The sequence below is a fragment of the Cebidichthys violaceus genome, unplaced genomic scaffold (assembly GCF_023349555.1).
Source record: "Cebidichthys violaceus isolate CVI_PGR_0920_01 unplaced genomic scaffold, fCebVio1.0.p SCAF_19, whole genome shotgun sequence".
Taxonomy (NCBI): domain Eukaryota; kingdom Metazoa; phylum Chordata; class Actinopteri; order Perciformes; family Stichaeidae; genus Cebidichthys; species Cebidichthys violaceus.
Genome location: NW_027176361.1, coordinates 6,717,768 through 6,732,396, shown reverse-complemented (window position 1 = coordinate 6,732,396; position 14,629 = coordinate 6,717,768). Strand labels below are relative to the sequence as shown.

The following is a 14,629-nucleotide window of genomic DNA, read 5'->3' as shown; positions in this document are numbered from 1 at the left end:
GTATGTGGCTCCCGAGTCAATGCTCCACTTATAAAACTTCCTATATTTCGCAATGTTTTAAATGTCTAGATTTTGCACCATCTTGTGTATTCATCTGGCACTAAAACTAATTTGCAGAGATGATGAGTATATGATTTTAATGATGCCGACAACAATAATTTGGGGACTTCTTTTCAGCAATTATTTGCTCAAAGATGAACATGAAGTCACACTGTCAATGAGCGTGTTTTATGTCTGCCCCTGTTTTAGCTTGTCCTGATATTCCCTCTTACTCTATCTGCAGTACACCGTCCAATCTGAGCTCTCAGCAGAGTGTTTGTATGTTGTTTGTCTGGTTTGTTCTTGATTAGCCCTGTCCTCCTTTTTGTTTTCATTTCCCATTTTTCTTTGTTTTCTTTGTTTCATTACGAATGTATTTTCTTCTTCCTCAGAGAAGAAGCCATGAAATGTAAATGCTTCAAAGCGTGGTTTCAAAATGTTTTCCAAAGCGGGGGAGTGTTAATGGCAGGACAAAGAAAAATAGATGTTTTTTTTTCTTCTTGCTAATGGTGGTGCTCTCTTAAACATGCAAGCCATTCAGTGAAGCGCAAACCTAAAATTGAACAACGCCATGAACTGCGTATGTTCGGTAATCATAAAGCACAAAACATCTTGATTAATATCAGTTTAACCTTAAATATAAATTGTCCTTGTCAATGTTAGATATGTTTTGTCTGTGAAAAACAAGAGCATCCTTCAGTAATAGCAGAAATGAAAGTTAAAAGATTGAATATATTATTATGTTTTTAAAACCTTACAAAAGGGGTCAAAGTTGAGTTTGTGAAATTGTATTCATATTCATATCTATATGTATTAGGGAGGTGGTAGCCAACAGGGCTTTTGCTTTTGGGCCTCCTCTAAAATGTCTGTGATTCTTAAAACTGTCTGACATTAACAAACTATGCTGATCACAAACAACGATGTGCTTTCTTGTCATCAGATTCAAATAGTGGCATACTGTATATTAAGATAAAACATGTTTTATTAATTTTTTTTTGTGTCCCCACCCACATAGACAAAAGTGGTTTGAACTCTAGACCGTTAACTCATTTAAAGTAAAACTTCCAGTAGGAGTTAATTATAAGAAATCTAAAGTAAAATGCATCCTGATGTCAATCACAAAATGAAAGCATTGTTCTTTTTTACCCATTCACAAAGTCAAAAGCTCCAACTCCAGCCTTTGCTCTTAAAAAGACTCTGCCACACCGTCCTGTGGTTTTTCAATGAAAATGCTGTTCCAATTTATTCTAAAAGCCGCTTTTCTCATATTAAAAGCTTAAAGTGAAGAGAAAATGCTTCTGCTTATTTTGCAATTAAGCTCTTTTTTTCCCCAGGAATTAATGAGATTAAGTCATAACTAAATAAGCTACCACAGATGTTAAGCTCAACGCTAAAAACCTTTTTCTGAGGAAAACGGCATCCCTTTGGACTGTGTGAATGTGAAAGAATACAACTCACCAAGAAACGAGGCTCCCCTGTTGTGTTCATGCAGGTGCCAACATGCTGCCCGATGCTGCAGTCTTTCCTCGCCGACTCACCACTGAAAAGAATGCCCCCTTTGCCCCCACCTAGGAGATGAGAAAGAACCAGTGGGATGAGCTTTTTTTTATCTCAAACAATTGGATATGAAAATATGACACAAAGCTTCCTTGAAAAATACATTCGTTAGGAAAACAAACTGAGGAGACTGAAAGATAGCCAAATGAGTTTCTACTATGCTGTAGACAACCGCATCAAAATCAACTAGCATCAACACACTGCTTGCCTCAGAGGCTTAGTCCGTCATTTGAAAGCAAAGTAAATCAGTGGATGAAATTCATTTCTAATATTAGCATGTTTTCCCTGGCCTATTTCCAACAATGCCCTTATTTATTTACTGTTGCAGAGAGCACTCAAAATAATACCTATGGGAGAAAGCACAAACAAATATGTCAGATTTGATGTGTTCATTTGTCTTTTTTTTCCTTTCTTTTTTTCGGTGGTGCATTGTGTCTCTCAAGCAACCAGTTTACATGTTTGCTTTACCCTCTCTTTTAATATCACACACAATATGACAAAAGACCAACGCTCTAAAATGTAAAGTAACTCATCACTAGCACACTTCAGCTTCACCCATTTTCTTACTACTGTCATTTGGAAAATATGTCAGTAGTTCCAAAGATGCTTCAATGACCGGCAAGCATGTTCGCCATATGAATTCACTTAATAAAGTCTGAACATGCAGACATCATAACTATCTCTTTTTACTACCCTGAGGTGAGGTTCAAGCTCAAAATAATCATCCAAGGTCAGTCTAACAGACTGCACTTTGTATCTTGGTGGCATCCCCTTCGAGTCATTAGAAAAATATCCTCAACGTCTCCGACTCATGAGGCCGTATTTGCATAGAATTAACCTCTCAAAAGACATATTAAAGACAGGCCTTAAATCCGACGTGCCTTTGGAATAGCTTATGTGCATTTGCATAACGTTTGCCTCCTGCGCAGGTGATAAAGCAGCATTAAGCCTGGATTACTGTATTTGATTTAGTGAGTGTGCGCGCTTCTGTATGTGAGTAGGTGTGTGTGTGTGTACAATGAATATATACTTTATACTGTGTACCTGAATATGTGCAAACCGTAATCTGTTTTAGCTGTTTTGGCATGCCTCTCATATAGCCAGCAGGGCCAAAGAGAACAGTGTGCTATGCCTGACTGCCATGTTACTCATGTGACCTCATGAAAGTACAAGTCCCTTCAAGCGGTGTAATAAATCATCCCAGCCGGGGCTGGCCCACAACACCTGCTTAGATGCACTCATACACGGACACCCACTTTTTGATAACCATAACACCATATATCAAAATAAAGAAGTACAGTATGGAGACACAATTTCGGGTCCCGTGACCCTGCGAGGTAGCAGCATGGACCAGTAGTCAGTGAGGTCATACCACAATGGAAAGCTTCTCTCTGAACCCCATGGATGTGTGTAACCACTGAAGTGTCATTTAGCACATGGAACTGTTTGGTCTTACAAAGAAACGCTTAAAAAACCCGTTCCTCTGAAATAAATGGTTCTACTCGCAACAGACCGCACACCTGGCAACATCTATGCCTCAAAACAGAAGACAGATGGAACGGAAATCTATCCCTGAGGGTTGATTAAGAATACTCTTCATACAATATAAAGCTAACCTAACTCTGAGAGCCATGATTCAACACAGCAGAAATGCACTACGGTTTGTGGCACTTAATCTTGTTCCCAATTATAAATGGCCTTTGCTGTAAAGAGACAGCATTTTTCACTGTTAACAGGTCACTTCTCATTTATTGTAAGCAGTTTTGGGAAGTAGACTTTGGAAAGTTTTTGGCTGCTGGACTCGTTGCTATTCTAAACGGGGTCACCTGCTGCTGCTGTGAATTCTGCTTGATAAAACACAACTCCGTCTGAGAGGTGTAGGGCACCTGCGTACCTACCGTTCTCTGTAAAACGCTCGACAATGTCATTTAACAAGTGTCTTTACAACTTCTCCTCTGAGAAGAAACACCAGATTAAATTTAAATTTAACGCCCTAATGGTTGTTAAACAGGACATTCAAATGGCCTCCAACAGACTATGTGATAGTGACAATTGTGCCGCTGTCATTAACAATACTTCAGGCACAAAGATATTCTAACTCACTTGTCTGTACTTAACTGTTTTCGTCTTTCCTTTCCACTGAAGCTACATTTGTCGCTGTCATCTTTAATCTAAATCACTTTGCCACCTGAGCCTCCAACACATTTTTGCAAATGTTCTCAGCAATTGCCACAAGGGACAGAAGGCATCATATGGGTGAAATGCTCTGAATGAAAAGCGTCATTGCCTCCTAGCGTTTACACTCACCTGTTTAACACACTCGGGAATATATTTTAAGGCTGCCGGTAAAAATAAGACACAAAGGGACAGCAGTGTCCCAATAAGGAGACACTGGGCTAGAACAGCCCTGCCATAATTTGATCTCAAAATAGCAGGTGCATCTGATAAGTACATTGGGAATCCTATGGACATGTAGAATGTAATGTGTTGACTTATGCAGGCCAGGGAACAGCAACTTACAGCAACACAAACACTCCAATTATCAGCTGCACTCGAAGGTCCTTTGGGGGAAACCACAGCACTGCTCATTGATCTGAACACCAGCACTGTGATAAAGGGTGGGGCCACTCTGGTTCCAGAGGACATCAACTGTACTTCCCATGATCCCAACTTGAACACCATTATGATGAGGATAACGATGAGTCGAAGACATACTCATTTGTTGCAGTGTAGTTGTAAGTGCAGTGCAAAGTGATTTATTCACACTTTATTTGTGACGATACAGCAAAAGGCGTTCTAGTGACTCGATGATGTTTAAGAGTCGGTGCGTTTACGTCACATGCTGTAACTCTCTTATTGCGGTTATAGCCGCTTTGTGTTTGCATGTGTGTTTTGGCCTCCTCAAAGGGCTTAAAGCACTTGACAGTCATCTAAATGCTGTGAGAAATTGGAATGGGTGGCTCATCTACGCAGTCCTAATGTGGAAACAGATCTCTTGTAAAAACAGAAGAGCAGCAGCAGTAGAGATTCCTGTACTCCAGAGGGCACCATTAGCATGCTTTATGTGTGTCACCATGCTGTACAGAGCAATGCCGGTGATATGTCAAGCAATTTAGTGCAGTACAGTGGTCAAACAGCAACTCTAGCAGGAGGCATACTGTGGGTATGTAAATGTCTGTGAGGAGATTGATGGTCAGTTTTAAGAAAATGCGATTATAAAATGGCAATTGACTGCATAATACTTTTAACATAGGTAGAGAAAAGGGCATTTGCTGTTCTACAATTTGTAGAAACATCGAGTCTGGTTCAAAAAAAAGGAAATCAAATCTAACTTGTTTGCCAAGCTTAAGATTTATTTCCTATCAAAAAATAAAAGTCAAACCAAACTAATTTACAGTGACTGGACTTATTTTATAAACAGATCATGTGTTCTTTCCATACAATCGTCTATACTAACAACATTTAGTTGTTTGACCCTTAATTTGATTTATATGGGTTGACAATATTATCTTGTTGTTTTTTTGTGTGGCTGCATTGACATTTGAACATTGAAAACTGGATTTCCAACAGTGATTGTCATAGATGGAGTACTTTATTGAATAATACAATTTCAAGGAAGGTTATTTTTTATTTTAATCTTACCCGTTTGGAATAATGATTTGCGATTGCTGCCTCGGACCAGAGTGATGAAAGAAGAGAACTCCTCAGAATCTCCCTGGAGGGAAAGAGAAAGAGAGGTCAGGGTGCGTCATGCTGGAGTGTATTGTATTATTGTCCATTCACAACCAAACACTCGGATCATTGTACTGTAGAGTTGCGTACTTAATCACAAGTTGAGACATGGAGACGAACAAACCCTGTGACCACTATGCATTGCTGTTATCGGCATCGTCCCATTAGGTTCTGAAAACATGCCTCATGTGCTTTAAAGGAGGTGATTCTCCATTGTGCATAATGAGAGCTGCTAAAAATAGACTCCTGCATGAGCGCTGACAGTGTCTCCACCACACACTGAAGACAGGATGTTTGGATATGTCTGCTTCTAAGTAATAATTTCTGACAGTGACTTTCTCTCATGCACCCTTAGTTATGTGCAAGAAAGCATGAATATGCGCTTGACATACAGGCTCACACACATACACGCCGAGTGTGAACCATACAGTGCTCATACATGGAACTTAAATTGATTTAGTCACAACTGGGTTCAGATTGATGACTGTAATATAATAGGGTGGCAAGGGACCCTAAATGATGTCCAAGGAACATCGAGGTCCTCCTCATTCTTCAAAACACACAGACAAGCTTTGACAAACACACACACATCAATATTAACGCTCTCCCATGTTTGCCTCATGGATTTCCAAGAACAGAGCTAGGCTCCTTAACGGAAGAGGAGCACATGCTTGAATTCTTTTTGGACTATAGCCTCAAACATCACAGCGGCGCCAGTGATCGCCGGGTCGCCGCCTGTGTTTGTCTTGCATGACAATGACACTGATAATTGGATGTTGGACACCATTGCACACACTCCTATCTGCTGCCTCCATGCAGTATTCTGCATCTTCAAAGCACTACCAATGTAAATCTAGCTTGGCTTTTTGCATCTGTAATCCCTCTTTATCTTTTTTTCTACTTCGCCTACACACTTGATATGCAAAAAACATATGTTTACTTTCGAGATCAAAGTTTCTTTCTCCCTCCCCTTCTTCATTTTCTAAAAATGGACTTCTTTCATTATGCAAGCCAACAAAGAGCAGCGTCTGCTCACGCAGCCCATTCCAAGCATACTGATTAATTAGCTTGTATAATTAGCTCAATGATTTAGAGAAACACGGCCATGGCCACCCAAGAAGCTATGCTAATGGTCCCTGTCTATAGCAATTAAAATGCCCATAACTTAACAATAGTGGATTGAATGTCCAGATAACCGTTGTGAAAAAAGTGTTGCAGTAATCAATGTAATATCATATTAGCTGGTGTTTTGTTAATGAACACTGTTGTTCTTGAGATTGTGGCCGACACCACTGCAAGACTGAGGGCTAATGGAGTGTTTTTTTTACTTTGACGATTAACTTTGATGCCAGAGACACATTTACTGCACTAACACTTAAAATGTGATGTAAGATGCTGAAACATGTGAAATCTGCTTTCAGTGTCACAAGGAGCAACGTTATATTCCATCCATGTGTTATGCCATCCTATATCTTCTGACCGCCAGTTCCGTTAACTCCACCTCTGTGTGAGCACATGCCGGAAAGCGCATACGTTAGGACATTCACTTGTGGACTTTACAGATTCCATTAAAATGTGAGTCAAACCAGGCAGTATCTCCGCTCCCTGACAGTAGCATCAGCATTCCTGGCTGCATTTCAGACATAAATCGCCTGTTTATGACCTTCCCATGAACAGTAACCAACAGAGACACCAGCTCCACTCATAAAACCACAAGAATGTTGATGTGGAGGTGAAGATATTACCTATCCATGGACAACTTCTAAATAGCCAGTCAAGTGGGAGCTGTTACAAAAAATACAATAAAGTTTATTTCTTTGTGCTCTGATTGAATCCTTGGAAGATCACACCCAGTCATTAATGAGTAGTAATTTACAACACACTTTGCTGCTGACAAAGCATGGGAGTCATGGCGCCATCGTGCTTGTATAGACAGCATAGGAAATGGCCTGTGGAGTGCTATTTTAATATTTATTGCCCGACCACTATAAAGCCAGCCTCAGGCCTGTGACTAAAATTGGCAGTTTGATACTGTAGAAATGTCAACTAAAACCCTGCCCAGTCACAAATAGAGCCTGGTATTGAATACTTATACAAGTTGGGACAGAACTGAAGTGGTCCATTGCATACTTCTGAAGCAACAATGTGACAAAATAGAACCGTCAACCACGCAATTGCAGCCTGATCACACACATCATACAATATTCATTATGACAATATTTCATTAAGTCTGAGTGTTATGGCTAACTGGTTGGCAAACATTCAACTATTTACACACACTGCAGACAGAAGGAAACATCCGCATTGATTCAGAGTCGTCTTTCTAAGCCTCCCGGTGCATGAGAATCTAATCTTCAAAATCCTTTTATTTCAGTTTTGACCTCACCAACTCTTCAGCTGCCAATTGTCGAGCAGAAGGAAGCTGGAGAGTCAGATTCTAATTTGCTGTGGGTTCCTCCCTACAAGGGACACCTTTCAGAATAATCTGCAGTCATTAGACAGATTGCTCACATACAAATATATATCGTGCAGCTTTGACACCATTTGTTAGACAGTTGCTTGATTAAAGTTTGAGTTAAAAAGGAGGAAAAGACTTCAGCGGTGACACAGCATGGCATTTTAATAACAGCGAGGATCCCATCTGTTAAATAATTTCCAGGAACATGAGGGAAGAGGTGGAACAAAACTCTTAAGACAGCAACTCTTACATCATGCAGTAGCAAAGTACAGATCGGCTGCTAGCCTGGCTTTGTTTCAAGTGTTCCAACCTACTGAGTTATTAAGTTACTGAAGGAATATGAATTATCAGACTTAAACAACACTACTGTATGATTCCAAAACCGATGCCTTTTGCAAATTGTTTCAGCAGTTCCAATCGATTTCCATCTCCCTGGAAGCCTCTGTAATGAATCAATGTAAGGCAAATGTGTCATTAGGGTTCACGGCACTCCCAAACATACTAATTGCCACACAGACTTAATAACAAGCCAGTTTGTGTCTGCGTCTGACTGTTGCCAGCAGGTGCGATGCTATTCGCTTGTGTGAGCTGAACATCACAGTCCCGCATTTGACACCATTGTGTCAAAAACTCTGTGCTCAGCTCGTCAGCTCTGGTGCGCTGTGCCGAAACAAGCCAGCTAAAAATGAGCACTTGGGAAGTGATCTGCCTTTCGTTTCCCTCTTGCTCTCTCTCTCTCTCTCTCTCTCTCTCTCTCTCTCTCTCTCTCTCTCTCTCTCTCTCTCTCTCTCTCTCTCTCTCTCTCTCTCTCTCGCTCGCTCTCTTTCTCTCTCTGTACCAACAGCTGCCTCCGTGGAAACAGGGTAGCGTCACTGTCAGACGTAGATGGAATTAGTTATATGGTGCATCATATGTCTGTTCAGAATTGGCGTCATGCAGCCCAAAAAAAGATATGCTTTGGGTTGGAGGAGGTTTGGTATTTTAGACACATTTGCATAAGTTTGCAGTTGTCAGGCTGCTGTTGACGCGATATCACATTCGCCGTGTGAGCTGTCTCAGTGAGAAATGTTCCCATCCAAACTCAAAGATACAAATTTGAAAAATCCCTTTATGCAGCGGTAGCTTTAATGTAAGACTTATGTGCATATTTTATGTGAAAAATGGGTGTTAGCACTTTGTTGCTCAAACTTACTGTAATTGCTAATCTTTTATAAAACAGCCAGATTTGTATCCTCTGCACACAAGTACTTTTGACAATTTTTAAGCCAACCAAATTGTTTCGTCCATGTCTCACACAGAATGAAGAATGTGGAATGCTACTGTGGTGAAGAATCGGTGAGTCCAGCCCTCCTTCCCTTGTCTGCAAAGCCCTCTTATCAGCAGAGTTCTGTATCATGCGGGAAACTTGCCATCACGCTGAAACTGCTCCTCCCTAAAGGCTATCATAATCTGCTCAGCGTGCATAACGCTAATCGTTCAAATATCTCATCAACACAACAGGATGAGCACGCTGTCATCGCAAAGAGGGGACTGAGTGAGATAATGTGTGGTAGGCAGAAAGTCGGAGGAGCTACGGTGGAAAAGGGGGAAGGGCTTAAGCAGGGAAGGATGAAGACACCGAGAGGGTAAAGGGTGAATGATCGGATGAGATGATGAAACCGAGAATGAGACTGGAAGATGCAGCGAAGGAGGACGGGAAGAGGGAAAACACATTACGGCTAAAGTGGGAGAATTACATGAAGAGAACGGAAAGGAGGGCAGCTCCTCTTAGGAAACTCTACGCCTCTCTGTTCTGTCCCTTTTTTTTTTCCAGTCAGCTTTGGAGAAGATAATAGCATTGATCATCTTCTGAAAAAGAGCGCTTTTCCTGTCACCGTATCACCTCACGTCATTAAGATGACTGGTTGAGTTGCCTTAAAAGGTTTCTCACGTGCCAAGCAAAGGCAAGCTGTCGGATCGCCCTCCACATTCTTGCCTCCCTTCATTTGGCGAGACTGCTGACAAACCTGAGAATGCTTAAGTGTCTGTGATATTGATTTTCAGCCATCTGCTGTTATAAGATCAGATTCAACGAAAGGGGGGGGGGGGGGGACGTCAGGGAAAGAAATCTACTCAAAATTGTGTTGAATTGTGACCCGTCCAAACGCAGCGGGCATATTCACACGGATTGAGATTCTGTTGTAAATGGAAACACATGTTCATCAATCAAAACCAGATAATTCCATTACATTCATTGCCTCCCTGACAGATAGTCTATTTCTATTGTCCTGATACATTACTTCTTCGAGGCTCACACCCCCAGGTTTCCCTAAGGAGGTCCCATCTCAAATCTCTGGGAGAACGGATGAAGTAAATAGATTTTGTTCTCCAGATCGCTCACATTTCCTGCTCTATAAATCCACTTGTCGCCGCATAAATCTTTGGGAAGTTCGGGCCGCCCTGTGCCTCTGCTTATTAGCCAGCCAGGGATCAATTTATCACCTTTGAGGACAAAGAATGGAGGCGTTGGGGGATTCTCTCTATCCCTTTGATTTATGGAGTCGGAGGAGAGGCAGGGCATTTTTGGGTCATGCAAATTCTTCTCGGCACAAGTGCCTGCCCTCCTGCCTCCTCTTTGTGCTGAATCTATTTCTATGACAGCGAGAGGAAGACTGGAATCTCCAAGTAAATCGGGTGCTCGGAGTGTGAATGAGAAGTTAAGCTTGTTCAAGTAAGTGGTAATGATGGCGCTGCGTAAATGCTAGCACCATGTATCAAAGGGAATCATCCACTTTCAGTGATGGCTGAAATAAGGGGTGTTGGATTCCACTGAACTCTACTCAAACAGACTCGCATCCACAGCACAGACCTTTCACGCAGTTCAGATGCTTCACCACTAGGCCGTGCTATTGGTCCAGCAAATGCTCCCTCCGCTCTTGTGACCTATTTTTTCCATAAAAAAAAAAGAAAAAAAGCCGCAGGAATTGTGGCTGCCCCACCTTACCTCCGCTAAGTGGCTACCTCGACTTGGCGGATGAACTACAGTGCCAGGCTGCTGCTCTACAACTCCTTCATTTGTAATTGTCCTCATGTAAATGATGGGCTGGGCATGGGGGCTTGTGGGAAATGTATTTCTTTCTCGTAGTAGCAGCTCCAGTGAGGTTGACAGAGTGTTGCTGGCTTTGCATAGTGGTTACAGGGCAGGTTTGAATCATTGCATCACGCATTGTTTGGTATACAAGTGTGATGATACCAGGTTGAATCACACTGGATTCAGACACTATGAAAAAAGCAGGGGATGGGAAGAGGAGGCTAAATAAAATGCACTTGTATGTGTCTGCATGAGCCATGAGTGTGTGTTTGGACAACTGACTGAGATGCATGTCTTACCACACACTCACAGTCGCTCTGTGTTTGGCAGCTTTTCTCTCATTTTGAATTCTACAATGCCCTCTGTATCACATGCATTTAGAAATCAACCCAGACTCCACCCCGTTTTTTTTTTTGTGTTTGTATGCATCGTAACTACAAGTTGTGTGCAGGCACAAGTTCACAACTCACTCGCCGCTGTCTTGGCTCTCGATCCCTCTTCATAACAAATGAACCCCCACCGGCCAGCAGATTCCTCTACCGCTTACCAGTACCGCCACATCTTTGTCATCTTCTCCCCCATCCCTCTCACTTCCTCTCCCTTTTCCTTCTTCTTCTACCTTGTTCAGGCACACTCAAGCCTTTTTTTTTTTTTGTGGCAGAGAGCATAAGACTCGCCGTTTGCTGAGTGGGCTGCGGGGAGCGGAGGAGGAAAGAAGAGAAATGGAAAGAAAGACGCAGAAGGAGGAGGGAGGAAGAGAATTATCTAACAGGATTAAAGGAGAACAACGGAATGGAGAGCACTTAAAATACTCATGACATGAGCCCTCTTGCAAAAGGAGGGGATGAGTAACAATGGCTGAATCACTCTTGAGGCTCTCTGTCTCTACACAATATGCTTTCTCTCTCCTTATTCCTCCCTCTCTCCATTACAACCTATGCCTCTCTTTCTCTCTCCTTCTATCTTCCCCTTTCGGCCTCATTTTTACTTCCTGTCCATGGGATTTGATGGATCTCACAGGAGTCGTGTTAATAATGAGAGAGAGAGAGAGAGAGAGAGAGAGAGAGAGAGAGAGAGAGAGAGAGAGAGAGAGAGAGAGAGTGGCTTTAATTAACCAATGGAAGAAAAGGTATTCAATTTAGATGGAATGACAAGAGCGTCCACCGGCATTGACTGTAAGCCTTGGGTAGATCTTGTTAGATAGAAGGGGAGGAGATGGAAGGGGGCGGGAAATCAGGAGGGAGAGCGGGTAGAGATGAGAGTGAGATGATCAGGAGGTGCAAAGACGTATATCAGGTTTCAGAGGGGGATCGGGCGTGACAAAGCAAAAATAAATGATAGGCAGATTTAGTGCATGATTAAAACAAAGAAAACAAGAGATTTGGCAACAGGCAGAACAATCTTTAGCCAAGGGCTTTGAGAAAAGAAGATGAAGTATGTCCTGTCAAGAATTGGACTGAGAACGACTGTTTGGCCCACCACTGTCCCAAACCAGGAAGGGAGAGATGAGATCAAATGATTTTACAGCAAGGCCAAACAAATGCCTTAGTTACCTTTACCGGTCTGTTACACACAAGTGTGTGTTTATTGAGATGTCGAAAGCAAATGGGAACAAATAGCCTTCCCCTCAACCCCACCATACCGGACTCAGAAAGGTGGAACAACATGACAAATTTCCTCCAGGCGGATCGAACTTCCGGAAGAGAATAGCACTTCAAACGATGAGCGAGCCTGGCCAGCTTCCCTGCCCGTCTGACTCACGAAGATATCACTGGCACACACACACACACACACACACACACACACACACACACACACACACACACACACACACACACACACACACAGACACGCTCCATTGCACACAGGTGTGGGAGCACACAAGTACATTTTAAGTACACACGAGCCCTCTTCTGCTGTACTCCTCAAACATACTATCCCTCACCCAAGACACAAACACTGAAGCATCCTCCACCTCTTGTTAAAAGAAGATGTGGCACATTTACACTTTGTCTAAAACTTTACAATCGCCTACATTTTGAGCAGATTTTTAATGCGGCAAACTAATGTGTTTACACTCGCTATAAAAAGATTCCACTTGGCGCATAATATCTGTGGATAAGGTCTCTGGAGTTGCCGTTGCCTCTCTTTTTATATCACATAACAAACATGTGACGGCAGTGGGAGAGGGACTCTCCAGCCTTTGTAAATAGGACAACATTTGAATATTTTACTCATGGCTTGTGCTTATTGGGCATTCATTCCTTTAGAATTGTCGCTTCTTCCAAAATGGAGAGAGGAAAGTAAATGCGTATATGAAAACATCAAAATAAATAAGACTGTGAGCGTGTACGTGTGAGTGCTTGTGTATGCGCACACAGTGTATTCTGACCTTTTTCTCCGCAAGAGATATTGCATCCTTGACGGTTATGCAAGGGACGAATTTTAATGATACTAAGATCATGGCAGTATGCACAAAATAATGACGACTTGGCTGCCTTGGTAAATTGACTGAGAGATTTGGCTTTTGGTGCCGACTCTCCAAAGAGAAGACTTAAGGAGCTTCTGGGATTTGAAAGTTAAAAGATAAAGGCTCTGTTACACCGGGGATCTGCGAGTGCCTCAATATTCAGCTCTGCACCATGACAAGAATCATTAGGCTAGAAAAAACCTGATGGAATAACTCAAAGGCATAATCAGTTGTTTAGAATGGCAGGGGAGGGAGGGTGATAGAGGAGGAAGGAGACGGAACGAAACCTTCACAGATGAAGGAGGGTTTAAAAAAAAAAAAAAAAAAAACTCAGTGACCAGACGGCGCTCTGACATATTCTGAATCCTCGCTGACACACTCCTGATGTGTGACAGCCAGCGACAGATGGGAAAAGCAGAGAGAAGAAGTAAATGTAAAGGTGACGGCGAGGATGGATAGAGGAATATAAGAAGTGGTTGAGGAAAGGATTGAAGAAAAGCTGGGGGAGTAAAGTAGAACGAGAAGCGGAAAATGGACAGATGTCCTGAGAACTCTTTCAAGTTCACTCAGGTGCCCTTGAGCAAGGCACTCCGACTGCTCGAAGCTGCTCGGTGGCAAAGATTACAGTGCTGGGGCAACTCCCAGGTCTGAATGAGTGTGACCTTTTCTCTCTCTGCAACTATTCCCCAAGGCTTTCCTGTAAATAAGAATGTGTTCTTAGTCAACATGCCTTGTCTGATAAAGGATTACGCGTTAAAGAGAGCAGCACTGAGGGAAACGAGAGGACTGGAGAGCAATGGAGTGAAGAAAACAGCAGCAAAATAAAAGGACACAGCAGGAGTCACAAATGAGGAGAGGTCGCGCTAGCTTGAGATACAGGCAGCAACATTTACATCTGAGAATACGGTGAGCTCAAAGACATCGTGCCGACCATGAGCGCAGCTGATCCGAGACCTGTGACTGAGTGACGAGCATTACCATACACTTGGCAATGATTGACAGAATACTAAAGAGAAAGTCACGTCACTGGAAGGAGGGGGGGGGGGGTGAAGGAGGAAAGCAGGGAGGGAGAAACAAAGCGTCGAGAGGCTGCGCTGGGATGGAGGACAGAATATTAAAGTGCGGAGTGTAAACGGAAAGTGGTACAGCGAGACAGAAACACAGCCAGAGAAAGAGATGCAGTCAGGAAGGAAACGGGCAACTGTGAATGAATATTAGGGAGAGGGCTATTCACCTGGTGTTGATATGGATGAAGGTGGGAAGGAGGGGGGGGGGGGGGTTGGGGAGAGAGCAGACAGTCTAA

The 14,629-nt window shown here is 42.6% G+C and overlaps 1 protein-coding gene across 33 annotated transcripts in view; it reads right to left on the bottom strand.

Annotated features, from left to right (window-relative positions):
- LOC137874609 (receptor-type tyrosine-protein phosphatase delta-like) overlaps nt 1-14,629 on the bottom strand; it is a 333,500-nt gene that overhangs the window by 202,609 nt on the left and 116,262 nt on the right. For all 33 annotated transcript variants that reach the window (XM_068713389.1, XM_068713393.1, XM_068713391.1 and 30 more), the window contains exons 5-6: nt 5,239-5,311; nt 1,498-1,607 (exon numbers count right to left, since the gene is read on the bottom strand). The gene's annotated coding sequence lies outside the window, so the exon portion shown is untranslated. The remainder of the gene's footprint in view (nt 1-1,497; nt 1,608-5,238; nt 5,312-14,629) is intronic.